This window comes from Electrona antarctica (assembly GCF_951216825.1).
Source record: "Electrona antarctica genome assembly, chromosome: 10".
Taxonomy (NCBI): Eukaryota; Metazoa; Chordata; class Actinopteri; order Myctophiformes; family Myctophidae; genus Electrona; species Electrona antarctica.
This window is the reverse complement of record NC_136791.1, coordinates 21369029-21381040: the sequence shown is the minus strand read 5'-3', so window position 1 is coordinate 21381040 and position 12012 is coordinate 21369029. Positions and strand designations below refer to the sequence as shown.

At 45.9% G+C, this 12012-nt stretch overlaps 1 protein-coding gene across 1 annotated transcript in view; it reads left to right on the top strand.

Moving 5' to 3' along the window:
* LOC306930530 (leucine zipper putative tumor suppressor 2 homolog) overlaps nt 1-12012 on the top strand; it is a 96004-nt gene that overhangs the window by 39393 nt on the left and 44599 nt on the right. Inside the window, exon 2 of the mRNA XM_079511545.1 lies at nt 8256-8388. The gene's annotated coding sequence lies outside the window, so the exon portion shown is untranslated. The remainder of the gene's footprint in view (nt 1-8255; nt 8389-12012) is intronic.

Sequence of the window (12012 nt, the reverse complement as noted above, 5' to 3'; positions counted from 1 at the left end):
TATTAGTCGACGAAATCAACACCATGAAACCAGGTCCATGAAAACAAGCCCAAAAGAAGTGGCTATATACTACGGCAGGGTTTCTCAAAGTGGGTGCTGTCCCGTTGTGACGCGTTGTGAGCTTGTAGATCTGCTATTATTTGGCTGAATGTTCCCTGCAGAATATAGGGATGCTGGGCGTTCAAGTGATTAGAAGTACTATGAAGTTATTTTCAATCATATATATATAGTACGGGCATATGTCGACCCCACCCGCTCACCTCTGCCCCACCCCCTCCTGGTGCTGCGGCCATCTTGGATCCTTAACACAATATAAACAAATGGGAGAGGGGTGGAGCCGAGAAAGGCCCTTATTCAACGGCACAAACCACACCAATGAATATTTTTTGAATACCACATTTTTAATATTTTTCAAAATATTCTAACAGCAAATTTGGTACGGGGCTCACTGTCGCACAACATGTGTATTATAGGGATGATTACGTGCTAATTTAGGGGTCCATGGTGTGACAATATTTGGGAAACACTGGTTGCAAAATGCAACCCACAACTACCAATATTTTCAGGCGAAAAAAACAAGCCCACAGTCACTTATAATAAGCGGACATGGCAACACTGGTGCAGTCGTGTGTGGTGCAGTCGTGTGCGTGCGTGTGTGCATGCGTGCGTGTCTGTATGCGTGTGTACTGTGCGTGTCTGTCTGTCTGTGTGTGTGCACGCGTCTCCCCAGCGCTCCCCAGTGGACACTTGGGTTAATGACGCCAGGCTGAGTCACTCCTACCTCCACCTCAGTTCACCCCCCACCCCTCCTCCTCGGCCCCTCCCCCATCCGTAGCCACAGTTAACCCCTTAGACCCCACTCTCTGCTGGGTGAAACGGACAGTTCTGTACAGCCTGGACTGCTCTGTCCTTGTCTACGCCAGGCTTAGAGTATGTATGAATAGAGACGGCACCCGGAGGAAACCCTGAGGCGAAATGGACATAGTTGCCGAATTTGGTATTGCAGCGCTGGGCCAAACTCATCAACGCGCTGGTCCGTTGACTATCATTGTGCACGTTCATGATGACACATGAACGCTGTTTCATACGTGAAAGCCGCTGTTTCATACGTGAACGCGTGCAATGATAGTCAACGGCCAGCGCGTTCATGTGTTTGGGGCAAATCCATCCCAGAATGCACTGTGTTCCAATCCTACCCGGAAGGAGGAGTGAAATCGCCTCATGCGCTTTTGAGCATGAGGCGATCAGCAAGTGGATGGGAGGAGATATCCAGTGCCGTCTCTGTTCATACAGTATATACTCTAAGGTCTACACCAACACTATACGCTCTACAAGCTTCACGAGTGGTGGAAAAAAGTACTCAAAATGTTTTACTTAAAGTAAAAGCATCAATACTGGAGTGTAGAAATAAAAGTCCGGAATCCTAAATGTACTTATTAAAATGCCAAAAGTAAAAGTACACTCATTATTATTTATGCAGAATGTCCCATTTCAAGTTTTCAAATGCATAAAATTGTAATTTGTAATCTGTCTGTGCGATAGTTTCTGCCGTGTGTGTGTGCACGTCCGTCTGTCCCCCATCCCGTCTGTCCCCCGTCCCGTTTGTCCCCCGATCAGACCCGTTATGTAATAGTCCTGCTTGTCTCAATAGGCCTATCTCACAGAATTTCCCCGCCCCCTTTTTACGCCCCCTTTCGGGGCTAGTGGTGATAGCGTGACGTCACTCCATAGACACTACATGTTAACAGAGGTTATTTAAGAAGTCTACAACTTTTGTTTTCTCAAGGTAAGGTTTGTTCTATCTGTTCGAGCTGATTTACCATCTTGTTTGCTTTATAATAATATTGGTCTGTCACATTTTTACATTAGGAAATGTACTTAGATTCTCCAGAGAAAAAAAACGTGTAAATGCTAATGTTAAATGACACCACTATCTACCGGAAGGGGGCGTGGAAAGGGGGCTGTGAGATAAGCCTATTGGGCAGGGTGGCCTGTAGGGGGCAGTGTAACCCTCACTGGTTCTCAGGCACTGGGTCTGGTTCCATTTGTGGGTCACAGACCAGTTCGTATGGGTCCCTTTATTGTCTCCACCAAGCCGAAGGCATGGGGAGAGAGTATGTTTTGCACTCCGTCCGTCCGTGTGTCCGTCCGTGTGTCCGTCCGTCCGTGTGTCCGTCCGTCCGTGTGTCCGTCCGTCCGTCTGTGAACAGCTAATCTCCGGTACCGTTAACCCGGTCGATGCCAAATTTTGCACACTCCCTGGATGCCAACGATGAACCTCTGCCCCAGAATTTCCAGAACGGCCTGTTATAGCGCCACCAGGAGGCCGCTTTGTGCAAAACAAGTTTTTGTGACAGTACACCTACAGATTTTGTCCAAACATCACGCAAATTGGTACACAGTCTCTCTAGAGCCATTCAACGAAACGGGTCTTTCAGATTTCTCAGACTCCATCTTGATTGGCTAAGATTGGCTTCCAAAGTTCGCAGGAGTGCTCACTTTAAAACAAAATGCTGCAAATCATGAACACATTGTGTGATTTCTGTGAAATTGCGCAAGCATATTCCCACTAGGCCGAGGAAGAAATACCACGTGAACATTTTCAACTCAGCCTCATGGTGGCGCTATAACTGGCCGAAAAGTGTTTTTACCTCCAACTGCACGGATTTGTGGATAACTTTGTATGCCAACTCCCTAGAGGCCAAGGAAAAACCTTTGCCTGGAATTTTTCACATCTGCTCTTTATAGCGCCACCAGGAGGCCGACATATGTAAAACACATTTTCTAATATTACTCCTTCAGATGTTATCCAAATGTCACGCAAATCCGTACATATGCTCTCCATAGTCATGTGATCAAGACATGTTTGTTTGATTTCTCATAATCCACCTTCATTGCCTACGATTGGCTTCTAAACTTTTCAGGAGTAGCCCGCTTTGTACCCCTTTTGTACAAATCGCCACAACTACTCCACGCAGCGTCCGATTGCGGTGAAACTGTGCATGCATATTCCCACTAGGCTGAGGAAGAAATGCCACTTGACAGTTTTCAGATCAGCCTCATGGTGGCGCTACAACAGGCCAAGCTGTGTCTCACACACACACACACACACACACACACACACACACACACACACACACACACACACACACACGATTATATTACTCCTAAACATTTTGCCAAACATCACACACACGCCTATCCTCCTGGTGGAGACCTGTGCCCAGAAGGGCACTTTTTCTAGTTTGTATTATTTTCCTACATTTTGTTTTTATTATTTCAAAACATTAAAAAAATAATCTTTCAAAAAAAGATACATTTTCCATTAATTAAAAACAAACTCAATGATTTATTTTTTTCAGTAATCTTATGATGAAAAAAAATCAAAATCAAAGAAATTCAAATTTCAATAAATTCGAAAACAAATGTTTAAGGAGTAGTGAAAATAGCCGATCTACAAGCTCACAAAAGCTACGAGCTCACTGAAATACGGAGAGGTGGCCTCCCGTGCTGTGTGTGTGTGCGCGTGTGTGCGCGTGTGTGCGCGTCCGTGCGGGGGTATGTATGTATGCAATGTAATCTATTTACCGGTGATCCAGCAGATTTATAATCTCAATCTAATCTGAGCGCCTGGGTTCAAGTCAGCACAGTCAGCGAGATGCCATCTACTGATTAGAGATAGCTGGGTGTGCATGTGTGCGTGCGTACGTGCATGTGTTGCGCACGCGTGGTGATATGTGTGTGGTGAATGCAATAGTGCACGTGGTGTAAGTAACTCTGCGAGAGATTGCCGTGGTAGAATCTCAGGTCAAGTGTTTTGGCCTCGCCATTTGTTTTAGAATAATTAAAAACTGTAAATCTGCCCAGGAGAAGGCGTGTGTGTGTGTGTGTGTGTGTGCGTGTGTGCGTGCGTGCGCGCGCGCGTGTGTGTGTGTGTGTGTGTGTGTGTGTGTGTGTGTGTGTGTGTGTGTGTGTGTGTGTGTGTGCGTGTGCGTGTGCAGTACTTTCACCACATCAAGCCTGGGCTTCCTTGTTTGGACGTGTCATTAAGTCGGGGAAACATTCAACGTCTTTAAAACAATAAATAAAAATAGCACAACTACAAGCTCGCAAAATGTCGCAGCTTGACATGATGTGAAGCTCTTCAGCGTGACACTGCTCTCTCCAACCGTTGGGGCGGCAGCAGCTGCTCACAGGGTAGAATTCGGGAATTCACCCTTTGTCAGCCTTCTGATTGGTCCCTGACTGACTAACCAGCAGGCTCTTTCTGCCTTGTTCCACCCTGGTTTTGCCTTGTTTATGCTGAATTTGCTATAACATCATTTTTGGAAAAAACTAAAAACAAACATGATATGCCCAGTCACCATGCTGCGCCTGTGATGTTCCTTTTTACTGACACCAAGTTTAAAATAAGATTTGAACGTACAGAATATCAATACAAAGCAACTGAAAAACACCTTATTTCAATGGTAGTGGATTTATAGAAAGGGTTTTTGTCCAACCACGAAACAGCAACCAATGGGTGCGAAGAGGGGCACAACCATGGGCGGGACTTGACAAAGGGTGAATTGGAAGGTCACCACGACATGCTGGTATAGTGTTGTAGTACTCCAGTCCGGTCTCAAGTCATGTACTCATGTACTCTGTCTCGTCTCGTCTCGCACATAAATTGACTCAGGCTTGACTCTGGCTTTATATTATATCCATGAGGAGTCCATTCACATTATAAGAGAGTTGTCTGGCGCTTTATAGCAATCTTGTTAACCCATTTTGACCTGAGATCAGATTCTAAAAATGTCCTCTACATCCTGACAGGTTTCTGAAAAAGCTATGTTTCTATGTCAGTCGTTCTTCGATTTTTCAAAAATAGCAGACCTACAAGCTCGTAGCGCGCCACAGAGCTTGTAGATCTGCTATTTTTCAATAGCTAAAGCATAAGATAATGCTAACACCAAAAGTGGTTCCCGCCCAAAATTGGTTTTAAGTAACGGAGTGCAGTTGACATGCCCATGCCTGCTCTCGCAGTGTTTTCTGTACCTATAGCAAATGAGAATTAAGTGGGGCGCCCGCTGGCCTAGTGGTCCAGGCGCAATTGCCACATATACTGTACAGTAGGCTCTGGCCTGGGGCCGCGTCACACGTTCGAGTCCCGTTCATGATGACCTTTGCTGCGTGTCTCTCCCCCCCTCTCTCTCTCTCTCTCTTTCCTGTCCGTCTTCACTTGAAACTATCAATAAAAGCAGAAAATACTAAAACAAATCTTTAAAAAAACTAAACGGGAATAAAGGACTAAAGCCAGCGTGTGTGTTATATCTGCCTTACCTCCACAGACTATGCATTACTGTACAGGTCCTATCAGGTTTCAGGTCAAGAGAGAAAGATAGCATGCGTAGCATCACCCCACTGTAAGTGATGATGCACCGAATATTCGGCCGCAGGAAATATTCGGAAGAAAATGGCTAAAAATGCATTTTCGGCCTATTTGGTTTCGGCCCCAATAGGCAGAAAATATATCACCGAATAGTGTATGCAATGAATGCATTCAAAAGAGATGAATAAATGTTTTATGGACCCATAATAGTGATTATTATTTAAGTTAAGTTTTGCCATAACCATTTATTTTGCCATAAATCAGGTAGCTTTAAGGTACGGCCATGACAGCAATGGTAGGAAAAAAGATATATAATATTAATCATATTCGGTATTCGGTTTTCGGCGAACTGTTTCCTATATTCGGTATTCGGCCAAGAATTTCCCTTTCGGTGCATCGTATTCTATTTGTTTGTTTGTTTTTTTGCTGAAAAGGTAAAGCTCTTTATAGTGACGGTAATCGTTGCTACCTAGACCTTTCAGTAACAGGGGGTCTCTTCGGCGCTTCAGTAAACAGAAAATGTGTTTTCCGGTTTGAATTTTGAATTTTGTTGAGGGCCTCGTAGATGGTGAGCAGTATTTAGAAATCTGATCTGTGTTTGACCCGGAGGGAGCCAATGATGGTCACAGTAGGACTGGTGTTTGGTTCTGCTGAGCAGGCTGAGTTTTTGTTTTACATACTGTGTTGTTTCTTGAGGACTTTGGAGGTAGAAAAGGCACAGTACGTTAAAATGACCCCATTAGTGAAATAGGCCAAAATGTCCAAAATCTGAGCTGCTACTTCCACCAATGTGTGTCTCCTATGATAGATGAGCTTACAATACGCCCACATCTTCTCAAATGTCCTGCCATCCTCGCACGACTGGCCTGGCCAACACGCCATATAGCTGTGTGTCGCATTTCAGTATGTCTTCATTACTCTGCTGGATGAAATTTTACATGTGAGCGATGCTGATTTTGCTGTGCGAGCGAAATAAAAAACTGAATAGGAGAGCTCTCACAGTGAGGGACGCGGAGACCTGCATCAACCTATTTTCGTCTGAGTCTCTGAGACCCAAAAGATTAAGTCTGCCGTCTCCCCGGGACTCAAACAAAAACACGCATTATGGCCGTGCAAGTCCTATTTAAATGTACAAATAGCCGATCTACAAGCTCAGAGGAGCTGCGGTAGATCTGCTATTTTAACTTTTTCAGATTATATATATATTTGATAAGCAAAAAAAGGAGAGAAGTTCTCTCTTCTCTTCTCTTCTCTTCTCTTCTCTTCTCTTCTCTTCTCTTCTCTTCTCTTCTCTTCTCTTCTCTTCTCTTCTCTTCTCTTCTCTTCTCTTCTCTTCTCTTCCCTTAATCCTCTCCTCTCCTCTCCTCTCCTCTCCTCTCCTCTCCTCTCCTCTCCTCTCCTCTCCCCATAAGGCTGAGTGGATCTTGACATGTGCATATTAGTGCCTCTCATCCACCTCCATGCGGCTGCTGTTGCTTCATGCTCAGCTGACCTAGTTAGGAGGAAGGTAGGAGAGACCACACACACACACACACACACACACACACTCATGTTTGCCAAACATTTACACCGCAAGTGCATACACACCATACAATGGGACACATACAGTACAGTACAGAGGCTTGAGACGCACATAAAGACAGAGACCTTTTGCGAAGGGGTGGGTAAAGGGGGTGTGTGTGTGTGTGTGTGTGTGTGTGTGTGTGTGTGTGTGTGTGTGTGTGTGTGTGTGTGTGTGTGTGTGTGTGTGTGTGTGTGTGTGTGTGTGTGTGTGTGTGTGTGTGTGTGTGTGCGTGTGCGTGTGTGTGTGTTCCCCTAGTTCATTTTGCTCATGTGCTATGCGCATAGCTGCCCAGGTGGGGGCAGTGTGGCCCTCTAGAGAGAGTCATCAGTGAGTGTTGTGTTGGACAGTTGCTTTCAACTCTTTGCATATCAAGATGCATTATTTATTCAGCATTTGAGACCACCATTTAGCCTCTCAAGACTTTGAATATTTTGTCGCCTTTGATACGATTTTGATTATACAGCAATTCTATGCTGTATAATCAATATGTCTGCGATTTTTTTTTTCCTGCTCTAAGAACATTATAATGTTCTTATTTTGATCATAATACCCAATTACTGAGGGGGCACTGTGGCACAGTCTGTAGTGCTGTCGCCTCACAGCTAGAACGTCCTGGGTTTGATTCCCACTGGGGACGCTGTGCGTGCTGGGGGCGTGTTCCCTCCTCCGCATCATCAGTGCCCATACCCGAGGCGGGGTTGGCAAAAGGGCCCTTCTGTGTGGAGTTTGCATGTTCTCCCCGTGTCCCCTAAAGGGTAGGTACCCTCACAAAAAACATGCAGTAATCCTGGTCTCTAAACTGCCTCCCCCTGGCCAGCCGGGGCGATGATGGAGGGGAAAGGAACTGGTCGGAATAACCTGTGTTCCTTCCACACGCTACGTCCAACCAGGGAAACTCCCCCCTGTCAGGTGAAAAGAAGCATCTTGGACTCCTCATGCATAGAAGGAAGCATGAGGTCAATCCGCTGCCCCCCCAGGTTGGCAGAGGAAGTGTAGAAAAAATGGGTTGCAAAATCGTGGGATACATTTTTTGGAAAAAAGAAAAAGACCCAATTACTGAATGCCAAGCAGAACTACTATGACACTATGGCCCTTAGTACGTTAAGGACCCACATAACTCTGAGAGTGTACAAACGGATGGTTCTGTTTGTACACTCTCAGAGTTTCAGACCTGTTATGGTCATTCGCGACTATCTCCTTGTGTGTTTTTCTTGCAATATTATTGTCCGCTCATATAATAAAATAACAATTTGACAAAAATGTCCACCACAAGCCATGTGTTATGTCCAAAAATCTAAACATTTCTTCCACCCCTTCCAGCGGCACGCAGCAGAGGAGGAGGAGGAGGAGGCCGGAGGCGGACGGGATGTTGCCCAGAGACGAGTGAGGTGTTGGGGATGATTAGTCTGCGGCCCCGGCCTGTGTCTCCCAGACCTCCAGGAGGAGCTGACTGGTAAGGAACTACCGTAGTCGAACGAGTTAAAAACACAAAACTCTGACTAAAAAATGATGTTGACCTTCAATATCTGCTGACTTGCGTGTTCCCGCCCCTCCTCTTAACCCATTTTGGGCGGGAACCCCTTTTGGGTGTTTTAAGCATTATGTTATACTTTAACTATTGAAAAATAGCAGATCTACAAGCTCATAGCCGAGTGCCGTGCTACGAGCTTGTAGGTCTGCTATTTTAGAAAAATCGCAAACCTTGAATATATTATTTGTTCACAGCAAATGTTTTTAACTCAAAACTTTGCTTCTGAGGGGTCCCTGGAACAACATATTTCCAGATGGGGGTCGGCGGCCAATTACATATATTTTTGGGGGTCCTTGACATGAAAATGTTTGAGAATGACTGACCCTCTTATTGCCACCCCTAATAGCAGCTTTTCAGTGCCTTCTGCCAGCTCTAGACGACATTTTTGAATGCCGATTTTTTTGTTTTTGTAAAATAAAAAAAGTTAATTGCATTACGTCAATTACGTCAACGGTAGTGGGGGATTTTGCGATTAATTACGTCAATAACATCAAGTGCAATAAGGGGGTTTGGGAGACAAGACCTGTTCCCAGACCAAATGACCTGTTCCCAGACCAAATGACCTGTTCCCAGACCAAATTACCTGTTCCCAGACCTGTTCCCAGACCAAATGACCTGTTCCCAGACCTGTTCCCAGAGCAAATGACCTGTTCCCAGAGCAAATGACCTGTTCCCAGAGCACATTATGTTTTATGTGGCTATGTGTGTGGGTATGTGTGCCTAGTGTCCATGATGGTCTTGGACACTGGGCTCACTTCCTTCCTGGACTACATTTCCCATAATGCTTTGGTGCACTGCTCCTCCTTGTGGATAGGGGAAGGGCTGTCTTACTGAGACAACATTTAGTCCAGGAAGGAAGTCATGCACACTCAGAAGTACTAAGATATCTAAAGACACATATTACCCACATAAAACCCCCAGGAAAGTGTTTATTGTCTCTCAAACATCATTACAATAAGATCTGGTCCCTTTAACCGTCTGCCCGCCAGAAACGAGGAACACGAGGGTGTAAATTAATAAACTAGCCAAAGATAGCCGAGATTCTCGGGTTTGAGCGCTTGTATTCTTTAATAAATTTTTTGATACGATCGTAATGCTAGCTGATGTTGCTACCCGCATCAACACCGTGGGACACTGTGGCCGCGGCCATTTTGAACATGCGCGCGCATCCACTTCCAGTCTAAGCCCACCATTCACAGCTCTGTATCTCAGAAACGATATTGAGGGGCCGTTTCTGGTGAATACAAGGGTTTGCAACGGGCTGTAGCAGGCGGGCTGACACTCGCGGTCGCCTTTTTCCACCACCGACCGACACAACAACATCCGGGCAACATCACACACACAGCAGTTTGTCATTGTAATATTCGGTTACGGATATTTGGCTCTTCAAAGTAAGTGTTACGCGCGATAAAACATTGGCAGTACGCTATTGAGGGATTAATTAATGCATTAATGCATAATTAAAGTATTAACACTCTCTCTCTCTCTCTCTTTCACCCTTTTTCTCCTTGGATTTTTGGGGAGTCTGGGATGTTGGTCAATGGTCTGAATCTGCGTGTAGGCCGAATTTAGTTAGAGTAACTTAAGTGCACAGATATGCTAATAGGGGGTTGTGGCCCCTGGCTTTGAAGTGGCCCCTGAGGGGCTGGGCTGGTTGTTTGGTAGATGGATGGCAAGTGGAGGGTGTGACACGCGGGGACAGAGAGTGATGGGACGAGGGGTCACGGGGGTGACAGGTTTCCGTGCGGTCCCCGTTCTCTGTCCAGACGTGGAGGGTGTGACAGGAACACGTCACTAAGTGCTCCTCTCTAGCAGTTGTTTTCAACCCTTTTCATGTAAAGGTCCATTATTAATTTCGCCATTTGAGGCACAAATTCCTGTGGGTCTGGAATGTTCCGGGGACCCCCACACGGTAACTCTGTAATTTCTCAACCGTTTTGGACGTGGGGTGGGTCGCCTGGGTGCGTTCCTGGGGGACTAGATGTTCCCGGGGACCCCCCGGGGACCCCCACACGGTAACAGTAACTATAACAATAAAGGTATACTGTAGTTGCACGACTCAGTTCACATGGGTGTGATTTTTGAGTGGTCCAACCACTCCTATAGACAGCTATGTGTGTGGATGGGTCTGTCCCTGTGTCCCTGTGTCCGAGCACAGAAAGCGTTATAGCATGTGTTCACCACCAAGTGTCACTGTTGCACAGCCTAACACAGACACAGACACACACAGGCCAGGGAGGAGGGCTTGTACAGTACAGTACAGTACAGTACAGTACAGTACAGTACAGTACAGTACAGTACAGTACAGTACAGTACAGTACAGTACAGTACAGTACAGTACAGCACCACTCACTTCAGACGGGTTTGATTTTTTTATAACATATTCTGGAAAAGATTCGGGGAAATTCTGAAAAGATTTAGCCAGTAATGGCATGCCCAAAACTGGGACACCAGGTTGTTGAGCTATCTCTGTTCTTTCCAATTGGCCCCTTAGCACTTTGCTCGCTTTTAACAAAAACATAGTCAAAAATGCAATTTTCTTTGAACTGCCTATTTCCGTCGCCTCTACTCGAAAGGTACGACCCGTTTAAAAATGAAATGACACATTGACGGTCGTATGGAGCATTGGAGCAACTTACTGCAACCCAAACTTGTAGTTTAGTTTGTTCATATTCATGTATTCGGACGTATGTAGACACACAGTGCATTTTCTTGCGACACACATAACGTAACGCTGACTCCAGACGGCCTCAGCATTTCCTCTTGTTCATCAACACAGGGATGTAGTGTAACAGGCATGTCAGACTGTGAGTGTGTATTGAGTGGATGTCAGTTATGTGAGCTGATAATAACGTTGCAGCAGCTGTCTTCCTCTCTCTCTCCCCCCCATTCCAGTGGCCCCATTACAGCCTGCTGTCTGCCTTGTCAGCCAGCCAGCCAGTCAGTCAGTCAGTCAGTCAGTCAGTCAGTCAGCCAGCCAGCCAGTCAGTCAGTCAGTCAGTCAATCAGCCAGCCAGCCAGTCAGTCAGTCAGCCAGCCAGTCAGTCAGTCAGTCAGTCAGCCAGCCAGCCAGCCAGCCAGCCAGCCCACCCTGCCTGTGATCCCCCAGACCAGACCAGCCAGTTCCCCCGTCCCATATGCAGCTGTCCCCTTCCTTCACTGGCTGGCTGTCCCAGCCCCATGCACTGCCTCAGCTAGTGGGACAGTTTACGCCAGCAGTGCTCTAAAAATGTGAAGTGCCGTGAAGTGATACTCAAACCGGTTCTCAAACTTCTGCATCTCATGGGTTCACTTTGAGAACCACTGCCACATCCTCACTTTTTTTTTTTTGCAGAGTAAATATGGTGAGGTGAGTTGTCAGGCGGAAACCTTGTGCTGTCTGTCCAAAACCCCCATACGTTTCAGGAAATTGGAGAACAAACCTGTGTGCCAGACAGTGGACTCAGCGTCGTTATTTAGCCACTAGCTTCTTTTAATATTTTTCAACGATTAAATATTGATAAAACCCACAGACAGACATAACCACGTACAAACTATGCCCACTAT